Below are 16,064 nucleotides of genomic sequence, written 5' to 3'. Positions count from 1 at the left end.
TTGATAGGTTAGTGATGGACACCTTCGACAGTGCTCAACACCCAGTTTTATTGTATTTATAACAGCAATACAGATCACGAGCTGCCGGAGGTTCAGCATGTTGCTGGCATTTCACGACTAATCTAGAAGAGGAGGCAAAGGGTGGGAGCTAGAGTAATATTCCACAGACTCGCTCCATCCATACCCATTCCCTATGTGACCAGAGACACGGGTGGCAGTTGAAAAAAGAAGGCATCTTTTTTTTTTTATTCCTATTTTTTTTTTTTTTTTTTTTTGCGGTGCGCGGTCTTCTCACTGTTGTGGCCTCTCCCGTTGCGGAGCACAGGCTCTGGACGCGCAGGCTCAGCGGCCATGGCTCATGGGCCCAGCCGCTCCGCGGCAAGTGGGATCTTCCCGGACCAGGGCACGAACCCGTGTCCCCTGCATCGGCAGGTGGACTCTCAACCACTGCGCCACCAGGGAAACCCCGATGTGGACCATTTTTAAAGTCTTTATTGAATTTGTCACAATATTGCTTTTGTTTTGTTTTGGTTTTTTGGCTGCAAGGCATGTGGGATCTTAGCTCCCTGACCAGGGATCAAACCCGCACCCCCTGCACTGGAAGGCGAAGTCTTAACCACTGGACTGCCAGGGAAGTCCCAAGAAGGCATCTTTTGGCTGACAACTTTGTTTAAGTTCTTGTTGACTTATAACCTGTGTCCACCACTTTAAAATCTCTGGGGGAGAGGAAATATCCAGAAAATAGTTTACTCTGGCCTCATTCACTCCGGGATGTGTTTGATGTTTCTCACTTCAGGATGGGGAGAACGGACATTTTGGAAAATAGCAGTCTTTTAAAGTAATTTCTCAAATTTGGTAATAAAAGAAAGGCACTGCATTTTTGAAAGGACTTGAAAATTAGGGTAGCCATTCAAGGTCTACCGGAACATCATTCTCAAAATAACTAGAATGTATACAGAGATTAAAATTTATCAATCACGTTCCCAACCATCTAACTTAATAATGACACCAACCCTAAGGGATAGATATCATTTTACAGCTGAAGAAACTAATGCTCATTTCTAATTGACTAGGATTCTGAAAGAGCATACTTGTTGGGCTTCCCTGGTGGCGCAGTGGTTGAGAGTCCGCCTGCCGATTCAGGGGACACGGGTTCGTGCCCCGGTCCGGGAAGATACCACATGCTGCAGAGCGGCTGGGCCCATGAGCCATGGTCGCTGAGCCTGCGCATCTGGAGCCTGTGCTCCGTAACGGGAGAGGCCGCAGCAGTGAGAGGCCGGTGTACCGCAAAAAAAAAAAGTATGGAAAAATGATTACCATTATATAATGCTGGTGGAGAAGACATTTTTTCTGTGTGAAATAAAGTCAGTCAGTTTTAATGACAGTAACCCACCTTTATTAGTATATAGGTTCAGTGGCTGTAACTGAGATTGCAAATAACAGACTTACACAGGCTAAAAGTCTATTTCTCTGACATGTGATAGTCCTGTTATAGGTAGTTCTGGACCACTGTGCTGTCACTAACAGACACAAACATTGTCCTTCAATGTTCTGGTCTGGAATCCCTAAGGCAGTAGTTCCCAAATTCTGTTGCACATTGGGTCACTTGGAGACTTTTTAAAACACTGATGTCTGGTTTCACCCCCAGACATTCTGATTTGACTGGTCCACAGTGTAACCTGGGCATTGTGATTTTTTAAAAGCTCCCTGGGTAATCCTAATGTGCAGCAAACTAATCCAACTTTTCAGAAGGCCAGTTGACTATATCAAAATGCAAAAATGTGTTTTAAAGTTAGTCTTTGGCTAAATTTCCACTGTACATAGTGCATCCTAAGGAAAAGTTTAAGAATGTGACCAAAGATTGAAATAAAGTGGTGTTCATCTCAGAGCTGTTTATGATAGCCATAAATTGGAAATAACCTATGGTAGAAGCTGCTGGATCTTCAGCAAAATCTGTTTCCTGGACACACAGCTGGGTTACATTTCCCAGCCTCTTCTGCTGGTAGAGATGATTATAGGACTGCGTTTCTGGGTGATGGAATGTGAGCAGAAGCGATACCACTCAATACTCTGTAATGACCTATATGGGGAAGGACTCTGAAAAGGGATGGATACATGTATATGCATAACTGAATCACTTTGCTGCACACCTGAAACGAACACAACATTGTACATCAACTATACTCCAATATAAAATAAAACTTAAATTAAAAAAAAAGAAGTGATACAAACAGCCTCAAGTTCTCGTCCCTAACTACCTCCTGAGTGATCCTTCATGCTCTCTTGTCCTGATGTTGGTGAGATACAAGGAATCCAGTGAAGAAACCCAAAGCCCTAGACGATGATAAAGCTACTAGAGGAAGAAGCCTGGGTCCTTCCCTGGAACAACCATGTGGAAGACCATCCTGACTAGGAACATTGTGCTTCATGTGAGCAAGAATTAACTTTTACCAAAATTTTAGGATACAGAAGCCAGGGTTGACCCTAATACAAAATTTAGATGTCCAATAGTAGAGAAATTTGTTAAAGAATCTGAAGTGACTTTCTGGCAACATAGACTTCCTTTGAATGACTTATCGATCACAATCTGGGCAGTCGCTAAACCGGAATAGATATAAAAGCGTGTATTTCTGTTCTACTTTATTATCATCAATTTGTATACCAGGCTCTTAAATGAATGCACTACCATTCACTTAACTGCACCCTTTGAGGTCATTCTCCTTCACATCTGTTTTTGACACAATAAGAGGTAACCAAAAAAAGAGGTGCAGAGGGTAAAGTTACCCGTAACTAAATCCTTTAAAAATAAAATGACACATTCTGATCAGTAATTTGTCATGGAATCATAGAAGTGGAGAGTTAAGGTGAATTAAGTGTTGGTGAAGCCAGTAACCCAGATGGCCTGAATCCCAGCCACAACATTCCATCAAGGAGTCATTCATTTTTTTCTTTGAACACCTCCAATTATGGGGACTCAAAGAACATAGAATAAAAAGCAGCTTAGGGTTTTTGTGTCCATTTGTTTGTTTTTGTGGAGCTAATAACAAAGAAAAGAAGAGAAAAGTAGGCAAGAAGAAAAGCTCACATTTATTGAACGCCCATTGACTGGGCCCTGGTAGAGCACATCCATACATATTATTTTGTTTCATCTTCACAGCAACCCTGTAGGGTTGATGTGCCCATTTTTCAGAGGAATTGAAGCTCATAGGCTTGAAATAATGGATACATCTGCCAAGTTCATGTATCTGCCAAAGCAACAGAGACAGTGCTTATCCCACCAGAGCATGCTACCTCCTGAACCTTAAAAGGAGGAAGTAGTAAAAGGCAGAGGAGAAAAGAGATTTGGCTAGTGATTGGCCAGCTGACATTTAACATTTGTTTCACTGGAGAACTGGGCAAAATAGCATCATGGTAGGCACCTGGTTGCTAGAATTAAAACCCTAGGGGCTTCCCTGGTGGCGCAGTGGTTGAGAGTCCACCTGCCGATGCAAGGGACGCGGGTTCGTGCCCCGGTTTGGGAGGATCCCACATGCTGCGGAGCGGCTGGGCCCGTGAGCCATGGCCGCTGAGCCTGCGCGAGCGGAGCCTGTGCTCTGCTACGGGAGAGGTTACGGCAGTGAGAGGCCCGTGTACCGCAAAAAAAATTGATGAATTAAAACCTTAGGATGTGTATCCAGCTTCCTCTCTTCCCTAGCAGTATCGCCTTGGGAAAGTTTCCTAACATCTCTAGGCCTTAGCTTTCCTATCTGTACAATGGAATAATATATGATAGCTACGTCCTGTCATTATACTGAGGATGGTTTGAGATGATGCACATAAAGTGCTTTGCATGATGTTTCACAGATAATGGGTAAAGGATACAGGGTTTGGTGCTCAGACAAGGGAGGGGTGGCAATAGTTGCATCAGTTGAGAAATTAAAACACTTCAGGGTGTCTGCAGTTTTCTCAGAGACATATTTCATAACTATATATGAAAGTGATGTAAATACATACTAAAGTTTTAAAATAGTATATATTTTTTTCAAGTTCATATAATTCTCATCAGGCAAAAATTCTGAAATATTCTGGGCTTTGTATGTGAGTGTGGTGTGATTGGTGTGTGCTTTGAAATCCATCTCTAGCCATCATCAGGAATTTTACTTGGTACTGTTCACTCTCCTTCCCTAATTCCTTGGACTCACAACATAGAATCTACGGTCTCTAGTCATTAAACACAGGGGAAAAACCTAATAGTTTCATTAAATGACAGAAACCATTACTTTAGCATAGTGATCTTAGCTTTTAAGTACACTTGACTCACGACTTTCCTGGTGGCGCGGTGGTTAAGAATCCGCCTGCCAATGCAGGGGACATGGGTTCAAGCCCTGGTCTGGGAGATCTCACATGCCTCGGAGCAACTAAGCCCATACACCACGACTACTGAGCCTGCACTCTAGAGCCTGCAAGTCACAGCTACTGAGCCTGCGGGCCACAACTACTGAAGCTTGCACACCTAGAGCCCGTGCTCCACAACAAGTGAAGCCACCACAATGAGAAGCCCGCGTACCGCAACAAAGAGTAGTCCCTGCTCGACGCCCCTGCTCATCACAACTACAGAAAGCCTGTGTGCAGTAACAAAGACCCAATGCAGCCAAAAATTGATTAATTAATTTTTTTACAAAAGTACACCTGACTCAGATTTTGAATATTATGTCAAGCAAATTAAATTCTCCTTTTGTTTTCGGAACATATTAGTATAAATGACAAACATAAACAAGGTCACATAGATATATGGAAATCTGTTCAAAGAAAAACCAAGGAGCTTTCTTCAGTGTTTCCATTGTGTAATTATATGCATGCAATGATTTCACTGCTGAGAGAAAAGTAAAGGACTGTGTTTCTAATTGGGAATATTTTCAGCTCAATTCCAGTTACCTATGAGAATCAGGAAGAGATGGAATGCAAAACGGAAAGAAGTGTCCTGGTGAGCTGGGAAAGAAAGGCATTTGGAACTTTGTGCTGCTGCTGAGGAATTAAACAGGAAAATATGTAGAGTTGAGGAGAGCTATTCAACTGAGAGAATGGTAGTGGTTTAAAAATAAAGTACTGGAACTCTTTTAGCAAATAAAATCCAATGGCACTCCAATGTATAAACAAGCTAAAAATGGAATTGCTTTGTTTGAAGCAGGGTATGTAGAACTTCCTCCAATAACCCTCTCCTCTGTTGAAATGTTAGTATCTTCAGACCACAGGATGGGGATCAGTATCTATCGGAATGCACGATAATCACCTGGGGATGCTTGTTAAAGATGCAGATGTCTGGGTCCCATCCTCAGATTCTGATTCAGTAGGTCTGATGTGGGACGTGGGGATGCTTATTACTGAAATGTCCTCCTAGAGACTGGAGTGTACAGTGAGGTCTGGGAAGTACTAATAAAGCTACCCCAGTACAGTCTCTCTAAGCTAAGGTTGTTAAATAAATTCCACAAATAAGGTACCTCTCCAGGCTTTCAATAAAATAGAGCCTTGCTTTAGGTTGTTGCGGCTGGCAGAAAGGACAGACTGTTGCTCTATTTTGCGTTAACAGAATAATGGAAGCAATGGAGAAGGTTAACATTATACAGTTAAGGGATGGTCAAAGGTTGGCCTGAGGATTTGTCAAAGATGAAAAGAAAATACAAGAGCACTTGAAGACAGCGGAATAGCATCCCATCTCCACTCTGTAGCAGTCACTACAGAGAGTGGCTAAAAGCATAGGCTCTGGAGTTCAGTTCTTGAGCTTGAATTCATGCTTTTTTTGCTTAGCTGTTTGACCTTGGCCAAGTTATTTAATCAGGAAGTACAGGGATCACAGGAAAACTTCTACTGGAGATCTTCAGCCACCTGTGGCACCGCAGTGGGTAACTCCCAGCAGGACTCCAGAAGACAGAGGAAGCCACCACGGATGACCCCAGCTGCCACTGGAAAATAACGGCTCTCCCTTTGTGCACCCTCCAAACCTCATGGGAATGTCTACCATTTAGCAGAATCTAATCCAGAAACATATTGGAGAGGGATTCTGAGAACAGTATTTCTGGAGTTCGTCCCTGCAGGAGGAAAATGTTTAAGGGGACATGAGTGAAGCTGAGTTGCTGACAGACAATCCAGTGTACCCATACCTGTTCCCCATGTTTCAGTGTCTTCTGATTCTGCTCACTCACCCTCCCTGTTCCTTCCTGCTGGTTGTCCCCAGCCTATTAAGAGTCCAGAATTTGCCACAGCCAAATGTTTGCACATTGCCTACCATAAATATGAATGTCACACAATTCTGGCAAGAATACAATGGGAAGCAAGAAATACCATACATATTAAGTTTTGCAAGGGCTTACTACCTGATTTCTATGAAGATGACCTGATTTCTCTCAAGGCTCGTGGGCACATGGTAATTTCCTCAGCTAACTTACACTATATTATTTTACTCTTCTCAGGCAAAGGGAAGACCATTTTGAGAAAATGTTATAGCAACAGTGTCTTGGGTCACTTGAAATATGTGAGTCCACGGTTCCTTGACCTTGTATAATTGGTACTAACTTAACTCACTCCTGTACGCCCTACCCATCCTGCCCCATCATTACACAAATACACACCAAAGCAGTCATGTTTGGCAATGAAACAGACATTATTATTCTATAAGGTTTATTAAAGTCCAGATCCTGATTTGTGTGTTTGTGTGTGTGCATGTGTGTGTGTGTGTGTGTGTGTGTGTGTGTGTAGCGTTATCCATATCCTAAAATAAAATGGAGATGTAGGTTTACCTGCAAGTAGATCCTTCCTATGAAAACTTTCCTAAGTTGAAATGGTGTAAAGTGAAGAAGCAATTACTGTAGAACACATCTTGCTAATGGATGAACAAAATATATTGAGATAAAGCACAGATGCTCACAGACACAGTTCAAAGCTATGGCGGCTTGATTCTGAGATGTTGCATGTATTTCCCTGGGAAGGAGCTTGGCGGGGCCACTCAAGCTACTAGACCTGTGATGCCTCTATAACAACTCCCTGCAAAACAAATGCTGATTGCTATTTTCACTTTTTTTCTGAAAGTGGAAACCTGTTTGGATTTCTGTCCATTAGCAAAAACAGGGACTAATGAGGGTCTTCCTTAAAAGCAGCATGGCTTGAAGCAAACTTTTGAAAAGCAGTGGATACCAGTGTAATTACACTGACATCCCATTCCTTTTGGAAGCGGATCGCTGTGCTTGCTGATACATAGTACTATGTACACTTTAGAAATACATCCATGAACTCACAAATCCATGTTAAATTTCTACATAGGTAGTAAGTTGGCAATTAAATCCTCGTGAGAAATAAATTCCCTATAGATATTTTAGAGTATAGACACAACAAATAGATAAAACAAAACATAGCAGTATTAAAAAATAGCTTCAAATACACATTCATCCTGCAGTATCCATGGGGGATTGGTTCCAGAACCTCCCTGGATACCAGAATCCGCGGATACTCAAGTCCCCTGTATAAAATGGCTAGTAGTCGATCTTCCATTTGAGGGGATGCAGAACCTCTGGATACGGAGGGCCCACAGTACTTATGACCCTGAATGTACACAGTGCCCATGTGAAAAACTTCCAAGATATGTTTCTTTCTAAACTTTTCCGCTAAATATTTGAAAAATAGAAGGCACTTCTAGAGACATGTGCACATGGAGCCTAGACACAAAAACTGCTCAAAAAAATTATAATGTCATATGAGATGTTTCAAATTGCTGCATCTAACTTAAAATATTTAATAACTTTAAAATGACTCAAAGACTGCATAATGAAACAATAAAAGAGAACACACCTATCGAAAAATCAGCTAGTGAGAGGAGGATTCAGAAGATAAAATTCTTGTGAGCAACAGAGAGTATATGTTAATTTTTAAATGTTTAACTTCTTAGAACAAGGAAAATTACAGCACTCTTCAATCAACTCAAGAAATACTTTTGTATGGAAATATGTTAATATAAATGTTTCAGACATTACATGAAATTTCTAAAAAAAAAAATTATCTTTTGTAAATTCTACTCTCTGAAATTTAAAAATGTAAGGGGGGACTTCCCTGGTGCCGCAGTGGATGGGACTCCGCACTCCCAATGTGGTGGGCCTGGGTTCGATGCCTGGTCAGTGAACTAGATCTCACATGCATGCTGCAACTAAGAGTTCGCATGCCGCAACTAAGGAGCCCACGAGCTGCAGCTGAGGAGCTCGCCTGCTGCAATTAGGGAGCCCATGAGCTGCAACTAAGGAGACCGCCTGCTGCAGCTAAGACCCGGTGCAACCAAATAAAAAAATAAATCAAATTTAAATAAAAATAAAAATGTAAGGAAAATGAGAAGTAATCTAGTATAATACAGTAATGGGTGTGTCATACATATATAAATAGAAGAGTTCTTAAAAGCTCTGAGTTTAAGTTTTATGAAACAAATACTGCTTTAAATGAATAAGGGGGAAAACTAGCTCTTTTGGAGAAAACTATGGTTATGTTTTATGAAAAGAACAGTCATTTATTTATGTGGATTAAGAATCCACGGTTTGGATACTTAAGATTTTCTTAAAATAAAGTGAATCTATATCTGAGCATTCTCTTTTTCTAACATCTTTTAATAACCATTAAAGACAATGCAATAAATAAATTGGTTGTGTTAATATGATTCTTCACTATCTGAAGGTCTTTTGAGCGTGGAGAAGAATATTTATAACCCTTTGTGCTTTGTTTTATATATATATATTATATATATACACACATATATATTACATGAAATAAATATGATTTGGTAAGCAAATTTTTCCTAAGTATTGACTATAATTTAATTTATTAAATTCCCTCCAATAATTTAAACTACAGTTACAAAGTGAACATAATTAATTCTTTGGATTATGGAAAATTTCTTAAGCAGCAGAAAAGCATAAAAATTCAGTAATTGTAAAATGTTCTATCGTATTTCTATGTAAACATATTTTAAAATATGAAATACAATATTTATTTCTTAATTATTAAAACATTTGTTTTAATGCCTTCCAAAGGTGTGGCACTGCTTATTTTGACACCATTCCATGGTCTTAATGCTACCATATCTGAAATTAAAAAAATTTCATCTTAGAAAAAAAAAAAAGAAAGAAAGAAATACTGCTCCTTGGGCTTCCATGGTGGCTCAGGGGTTAAGAATCCGCCTGCCAATGCAGGGGACATGGGTTTGAGCCCTGGTCTGGGAAGATCCCACATGCCATGGACCAACTAAGCCCGTGCACCACAACTACTGAGCCCGCACTCTAGAGCCCATGCTCCGAAACAAGAGAAGCCACCGCAGTGAGAAGGCCGCGCACCACAATGAAGAGTAGCCCCCTCTCGCCGCAACTAGAGAAAGCCCATGTGCAGCAACAAAGACCCAATGCAGCCAAAAATAAATAAATTAAATAAATAAAGAAGAAAAGAAAAGAAAAGAAATACTGCTCCTTTGCGTTTAATCACTCCTTGCTTCAAGGAGATTGGTAATGACATTTTCTTCGGTCAAGTTGTCCTTGTTTCCATCCCAAAGGTTAAGCATTATCAGATCACTTTAGAGGTATAATTATATTCTTTACGAATTTGCTTTTTTTCCTTATTTTTTTACAGGCAGAGTAAGCTTATGCAATTTTGTATATGTAATGTCATCAAAATTTAGTTCAAAAATAATCAAATATTGAATCTTGTAAGTAAAATCATTTCTATAATACGGTATTTCAATTTTGAATGAATTCCCATTTATTTCTCCATCAACTGGGGCAATGGCTATTCCATAGCAGTGAACAAAATTTATACTTCTTCGTAACCAAAGAGGAATCTCTAATCTTTTCTTAATAAAAATAATCAAATTAATCGGCCTCCAGAAATTAATCAATGTTCCTGGTTTTTAGTTGAATATTTCTAAAACTCACTCATGATCCAGTTACTCATTAAAAAATGAAGGCAAAATTAAGGTCATTTGATGACAGAGATTATAAGCTTATAATCTTTGGGCTTGTTCAACACCTGGTATTCGAGTCAAAAAAGCAAGTGGAGAAAATAGTATGGGCAGGGAAGATGCAGGGAGAGAAAAACACTAAGGAGAGAATATTCTTAATTTCCATAAGTAGACCCCTATATATCTCAAACACTCTCTTAGTGAAAACCCATGAGAAATAATACTTCTGTTTTGAAGTATTTATCAACAAAACTTGTGATTTATGGGCCAAGCATTCTGTATGAGAACTCACTCTCTCATTTTGCCTGGAAGTAAAGAGTAATTAGGTGAACACCTAAACATAGCCTAAACTAAGGAAAAATAAAAGTACCTCTCTTCGAAGTCCATCAACCACCTTTTTGAAACATTCTTTTCACATGCTTGGCCCTGCCTCCTTCTTCTCTTGTTTCATTTCTCCTCGGCCCACTCTGGCATCCTCTTGTTCTTTCACACCACCATCTATCATCTATGTGTGTTGCATATGACACCTTCCTGTGTTCCCCGGTTTACTGCTGAGAATTTCACGTGAAACACCTGTTGCTCAGATGTCCAGTTTCTTTCTGTCTTAATCACTTCTCATTTAAGCCTTGGAATCAAGGGAATTCACTTCAACTAACATGAAATTACAAAATCACATTGATAAAACCAGATCTGAACTTCTCTGCATTTCTTGAAGGAGGAAAAAATATGCATATACCTTAAATTAGAAGGTCCCCATATCCAATCCACTAACTATAATCGTATCAGTTATCTCCCATGACATATTAAGGTTGCCAGGTCAATATTGATAAATATAAGAAATAAGCTTGGGGACTTTCCTGGTGGTCCAGTGGTTAAGAACCCACCTTCCAATGCAGGGGACGTGGGTTCAATCCCTGGTTAGGGAACTAAGATCCCACAGGCCGCGGGGCAACTAAGCCTGCACGTCGCAACTACTGAGCCCTCGTGCTCAAGAGCTCACATGCTCTGAAGCCCACGTGTCACAACTAGAGAAGTCCGAGTGCTGCAATGAAGAAGAACCCGCGTGCCACAACGAAGACCCAGCGCAGCCAAAGAAAAAGAAATAAGCTCAACAAGTGTTCCAATATTCTGAGGAAGTCAGAAATCTCAGGGAAGTTATCCATCCAGCTATATACTACTAGACTACAGCTGTAAATCTACGTAATCTAAGAAGCATTTCCAAATTAATTCTACCCATTCCTAACAAGATAAGGTAATATTTGATTCCTTCTTCCAGCTTCCCCATATTAAGTCATAAATTTCTTGAGGAAAGGACAACATTTTCTATGAATAGACTGTAAGAATTCTGAGGGATTTGCAGTCAAGGACTAGACTTTAAAGACAGAAAAAGAACTTTCAGAGACTTCCCTGGTGGTCCAGTGGCTAAGACTCCACACTCCCAATGCAATGGGCCTGGGTTCGAATCCTGGCAGGGGAACTAGATCCTGCAGGCATGCCGTAACCAAGAAGTCTGCATGCCGTAACTAAGATCCCTCGTGCTGCAACTAAGACCTGGCGCAGCCTAAAGAAATAAATAAATAAAAAGAAACTACAGTGCAGAGTTCCTTGTGGAGGCAGAAGAGGGCAGAGAACCCACAATAACAACCAACAAGAGAGAGCTAACAATGGACATCTGCCAAAGTAGAGAGCAATCAGTATCCAAAACGCAGTCCTGGAAGAAAGACAAAAATGTCCAGTAGTAACAAACCCAGTAGGAATATCCAGAAAAACTAACAGTAACTGAGTAAATGCTTTACATAAATGAACTCATAGAATCCTCACAACCACAAATCACTATTAAAATAAAGTCATTAGGGGCTTCCCTGGTGGCGCAGTGGTTGAGAGTCTGCCTGCTGATGCAGGGGACACGGGTTCGTGCCCCAGTCCGGGAAGATCCCACATGCCGCAGAGCGGATGGGCCCGTGAACCATGGCCGCTGAGCCTGCGCGTCCGGAGCCTGTGCTCCGCAACGGGAGAGGCCACAGCAGTGAGAGGCCCGCGTACCGCAAAAAAAATAAAATAAAAAATAAAGTCATTAAAATAAAATTATTATTAAAAAGAAAAAGAACTTTCAGGAAAGTCACTGATTGGGAGGTGTGAAGATATCCAGCATGAGCAATATTCCTTTGTGTTGGGTAGAAACAAATCAGATCTTAAAGCTAATTTAAGACAGGAAGAAGAGGTCTGCATGTCTTTTGGAAAATAAAAAAGTAATTGTGTCCACGTCAACAAAACCAAGCCTATGCAAAGTCTGATATGAAGAATAATCTGGGGGTGATCCTGGTAACTGAAATCAATGAGGACCTCCAATCACTGGAGACAGGACACGTTTTAAGTGTTAAGTGAAAGGAGTAAGGGTTGGAAAGTGCGTTTTATCAGGAAATGTATGCTCAAGTTATGCAAGCCATGAAAATGAGATTATTTTAGGAAAGCCAAAATAAGGACAAGATAAAAGTGAAAAGAACAGGGGTTGCCTGGAAAGGCTGCAGAATAAAACACTAGTTTAAACTCTTACGGAGGAAGATACAGAAACTGTACTCCATAAAAGTATTCATCTTCCCCACATTAAAGAACGAATCTTTCTCTACCAAAGGACAGATTTTGTATGAGGACAGATTTTGCTCTTTTAAGAGAACAATATTACTCCTTTACCTTTAAAAAGCCCAAAATATTGAGCTGTGATACAATTCCAGTTGTACTAAGCATGGCTTAGTATGCTGCTTCAAGTGCAAGCTTTTAGGAGCTTACCTTCAAATTCAAACTAAATGAATCTAGTATCCGCCTGCCAACGCAGAGGACACGGGTTCAAGTCCTGGTCCGGGAAGATCCCACATGCTGCGGAGCAGCTAAGCCCCTGCGCCACAAGTACTGAAGCCCGCACACCTAGAGCCCGTGCTCAGCAGCAAGAGAAGCCACCGCAATGAGAAGCCCATGCACTGCAACGAAGACCCAACGCAGCCAAAAATAAATAAATACATAAATAAATGAATCTAGTAAAAATGACACTTAATGGGGAAAAAAACACCTACCTGATAATATGTACTCAAGTACGGCTAACTGTCCTATAGCTATAACAACGAAAGGCTAAAGGAAACAAGCAGTCCAATTAAAGCCATAAAAGGCTTTAGAGAGACAAACTGGTCCATTTATTTATTTATATAAAGGTATAGTTAGCATGGTCTATATTTTTATAACTATAACTGACATTCGGCTATGTTATATCTATCTTCCTATCTATCAATATCTATCTAGAAATACAATTTAATCCAGGTACTTAGTTTCTAAGTACAGCAGGTAGGGGTGTGTGTGTGTGTGTGTGTGTGTGTGTGTGTGTGTGTGTGTGTGTGTGTGTGTGTGTGTAAGGCACTCAAATTAATGCCCTAAATGAGAGAATCTCAGAGAAAACTACTTTTATTCTACTTATTCCAAAGATAGATTTACCTTAAAGAGCCATATTGTTCTTTGGATACCTAATGCTGATATCACCGTTAGTTTATCAAAAACTTTGACTTAGTATGGTTGTAAACTTCCCCTTTCCATCTCTCAGAATAATGTCTCATGTTTGTTGACTCAGAGGAAAAATGATAATTTTATTTATCACTTAAACTTCAATGGGTTTCAAGGCAAAGTAAGCTAAAATTTACCAAAATAGCTTTAACTTTGTGCCAGGAAAAATTTAAATCTGGCGAAAGCTAAACCAACTGGGACATTTCAAGTTGAGAAGAGTAGTTGGGAAGATAGAAAATTATCTTTTTAAAACAGATATTAGATGCCACAGCTTTCTGGGTATTCTTCTGAGCTACTAATGAGTTGACTCAAAGGATATGGAATCTGAAAGGGAACTAGAGATTACTTGTTAATTGTTAACAACTCCCACCACCCCCTTTTCTTGCAAAAGGGGAAATTGTGATTGATGCCTAAACCATCACCTGAACAAACACTTCTCCATTTTCAGAATTTAAAAAAACCAAAAAACTTTAACGCATGAGACAATATTTTCATTGCAAACAAATGAGAAGCAACCTGTAATATATGGGTAAAGCTGCTGAAAGAAACAATACTAACCAAGAGAGAAACTAAATTTGGTAGCCCAGGTTACTCGTATGTGATTTAACTGTTCTATTTAATCTATAAAAAATAACTCCCTGAGTGTTGACGAGCTACTACTGTGGGTGGAGTGTGGATGGTACCTGTCCTAAATATCTGATCCGTGAAGCGTACATTTAAAAACACATTTTATAGGGACTTCCCTGGTGGTCCAGTGGCTAAGACTCTGCACTCCCAATGCAGAGGACCCGGGTTCGACCGCTGGTCAGAGAACTAGATCCCACATGCAGCAACTAAAATCTCCTGCACGCCGCAACGAAGATCCCACGTACTGCAACTAAGACCCGACACAGCCAAATAAATAAATAAATATTTTTAAAACCCCACATTTTTATAATTAAAATATAGGAATGGAAATATATATTTAGTGCTCGCTTCGGCAGCACATTTACTAAAATTGGAACGATACAAAGAAGATTAGCATGGCCCCCTGTGCAAAGATGACACGCAAATTCGTGAAGCGTTCCATATTTTTTGAGAGAGTGACATGGACATATATACACTACCAAATATAAAATAGATAGCTAGTGGGAAGCAGCCGCATAGCACAGGGAGATCAGCCCGGTGCTTTGTGTCCCCCTAGAGGGGTGGGATAGGGAGGGTGGGCGGGAGACGCAAGAGGGAGGGGGATATGGGGATATATGTATACATATAGCTGATTCACTTTGTTATACAGCAGAAACTAACACAACACTGTAAAGCAATTATACTCCAATGAAGATGTTAAAAAAAAAAAAGAAATATATATATCTACACTCAGGAAGAATAACCCACGGGAGCTTATTTTCATATTTGAATTCAAAATACCTTTAAAAATTTAGTTTAACATAACAGTTCCAGGAATACCACAAGCATGTTCATGCTGGTAACTTTCTATCAGAAAAGATCAGAAAGAGAGGAGCCTGGTCGACAAAAGATCTTTAGAGAGGAAAAAAATGCATATGTTATTACAATTCTTTGAAGGTGAGATAGAGCAGTTCTTTATCTAAAACTTCCAAGCAATGTGAATATCTTCAGTAGGTGAAAAGGCATTCCCTAAACTTTCATGCCTGGAAATGCACTCCTCGGTTGCAAGAACTTGAAAGTTAGATAATAAGGAAATTCCCAAGATCTAGCTGTTTATGGGAACAAAGTGTTTTACAAACAGGGACATTAAACGCCTTGGCTAAAGTCGAAATGACACTGTCTAAAGCATACAGTCTATCACTGTGCTGAGTCATAATTACTCATTCATTTGTCTTGCTGGGAATACATCTGTGGCATTCAAATTCAAGGAGGCTGAATCCTCAGTAGAGCCTGTTGTTCCGTTTTATATCTGGGTAGTTCATTTTGAGAGGAAGTTTGCACATAATGTACGATTAATAATCCCTTATTGAGAATATGTCCCGTAGAGCTGGTGACCCTCTTATAGAAGGACTTTTTGTTTGCAGTATCTAAAGGCTTAGGTCTTGGGCAAAATAATAGCCTGCTGTGGCTTTTTGAGTTTCTCTTCTAGAAATTTTGAGCAGACATTGAGACCATGGTGGTGATTATAACTCTGAAGTAAAGAGTTATGTTGGGGGACTTCCCTGGTGGATCCAGTGGCTAAGACTCTGCATTCCCAATACAGGGAGCCCAGGTTCAATTCCTGGTAAGGGATCTAGATCCCACAGGCTGCAACTGAAGGTCCTCTGTGCTGCAACTAAGACCCAGTGCAGCCAAATAAATAAATAAATAAATAAATAAATATATATATATATATATATATATATAAAGAGTTATGTAGGGAGGCTTTCTAATAATCAGCTTGTCACAGCCTTGCAGGTTCAGGCCATGAAGAGTTGAGGCACTAAATTCATCTTTTTTTCCTTCTATAACCACAATACCCAGGTCATTCTAACAAAAATAAGAGCACAATTCTCATTCTGTATCCAAATTTCCCCAACTTTTCCCAAAGGCCCTGATGGCTGGTTTTGGTTCC

The 16,064-nt window shown here is 40.1% G+C and overlaps 1 protein-coding gene and 1 non-coding gene across 6 annotated transcripts in view; one reads left to right on the top strand and one right to left on the bottom strand.

Annotated features, from left to right (window-relative positions):
• BCAT1 (branched chain amino acid transaminase 1) overlaps positions 1-16,064 on the bottom strand; it is a 269,064-nt gene that overhangs the window by 138,648 nt on the left and 114,352 nt on the right. The gene's annotated exons all lie outside the window — the stretch shown is intronic.
• Positions 14,472-14,579, top strand: LOC115839170 (U6 spliceosomal RNA). Its single transcript, XR_004033940.1, has one exon. It is a non-coding gene; the product is annotated as a U6 spliceosomal RNA (small nuclear RNA).

The sequence above is a fragment of the Globicephala melas genome, chromosome 10 (assembly GCF_963455315.2).
Source record: "Globicephala melas chromosome 10, mGloMel1.2, whole genome shotgun sequence".
Classification (NCBI taxonomy): Eukaryota; Metazoa; Chordata; class Mammalia; order Artiodactyla; family Delphinidae; genus Globicephala; species Globicephala melas.
The sequence above is the reverse complement of the archived record's forward strand: the minus strand, read 5'-3'. Positions and strand labels throughout refer to the sequence as shown.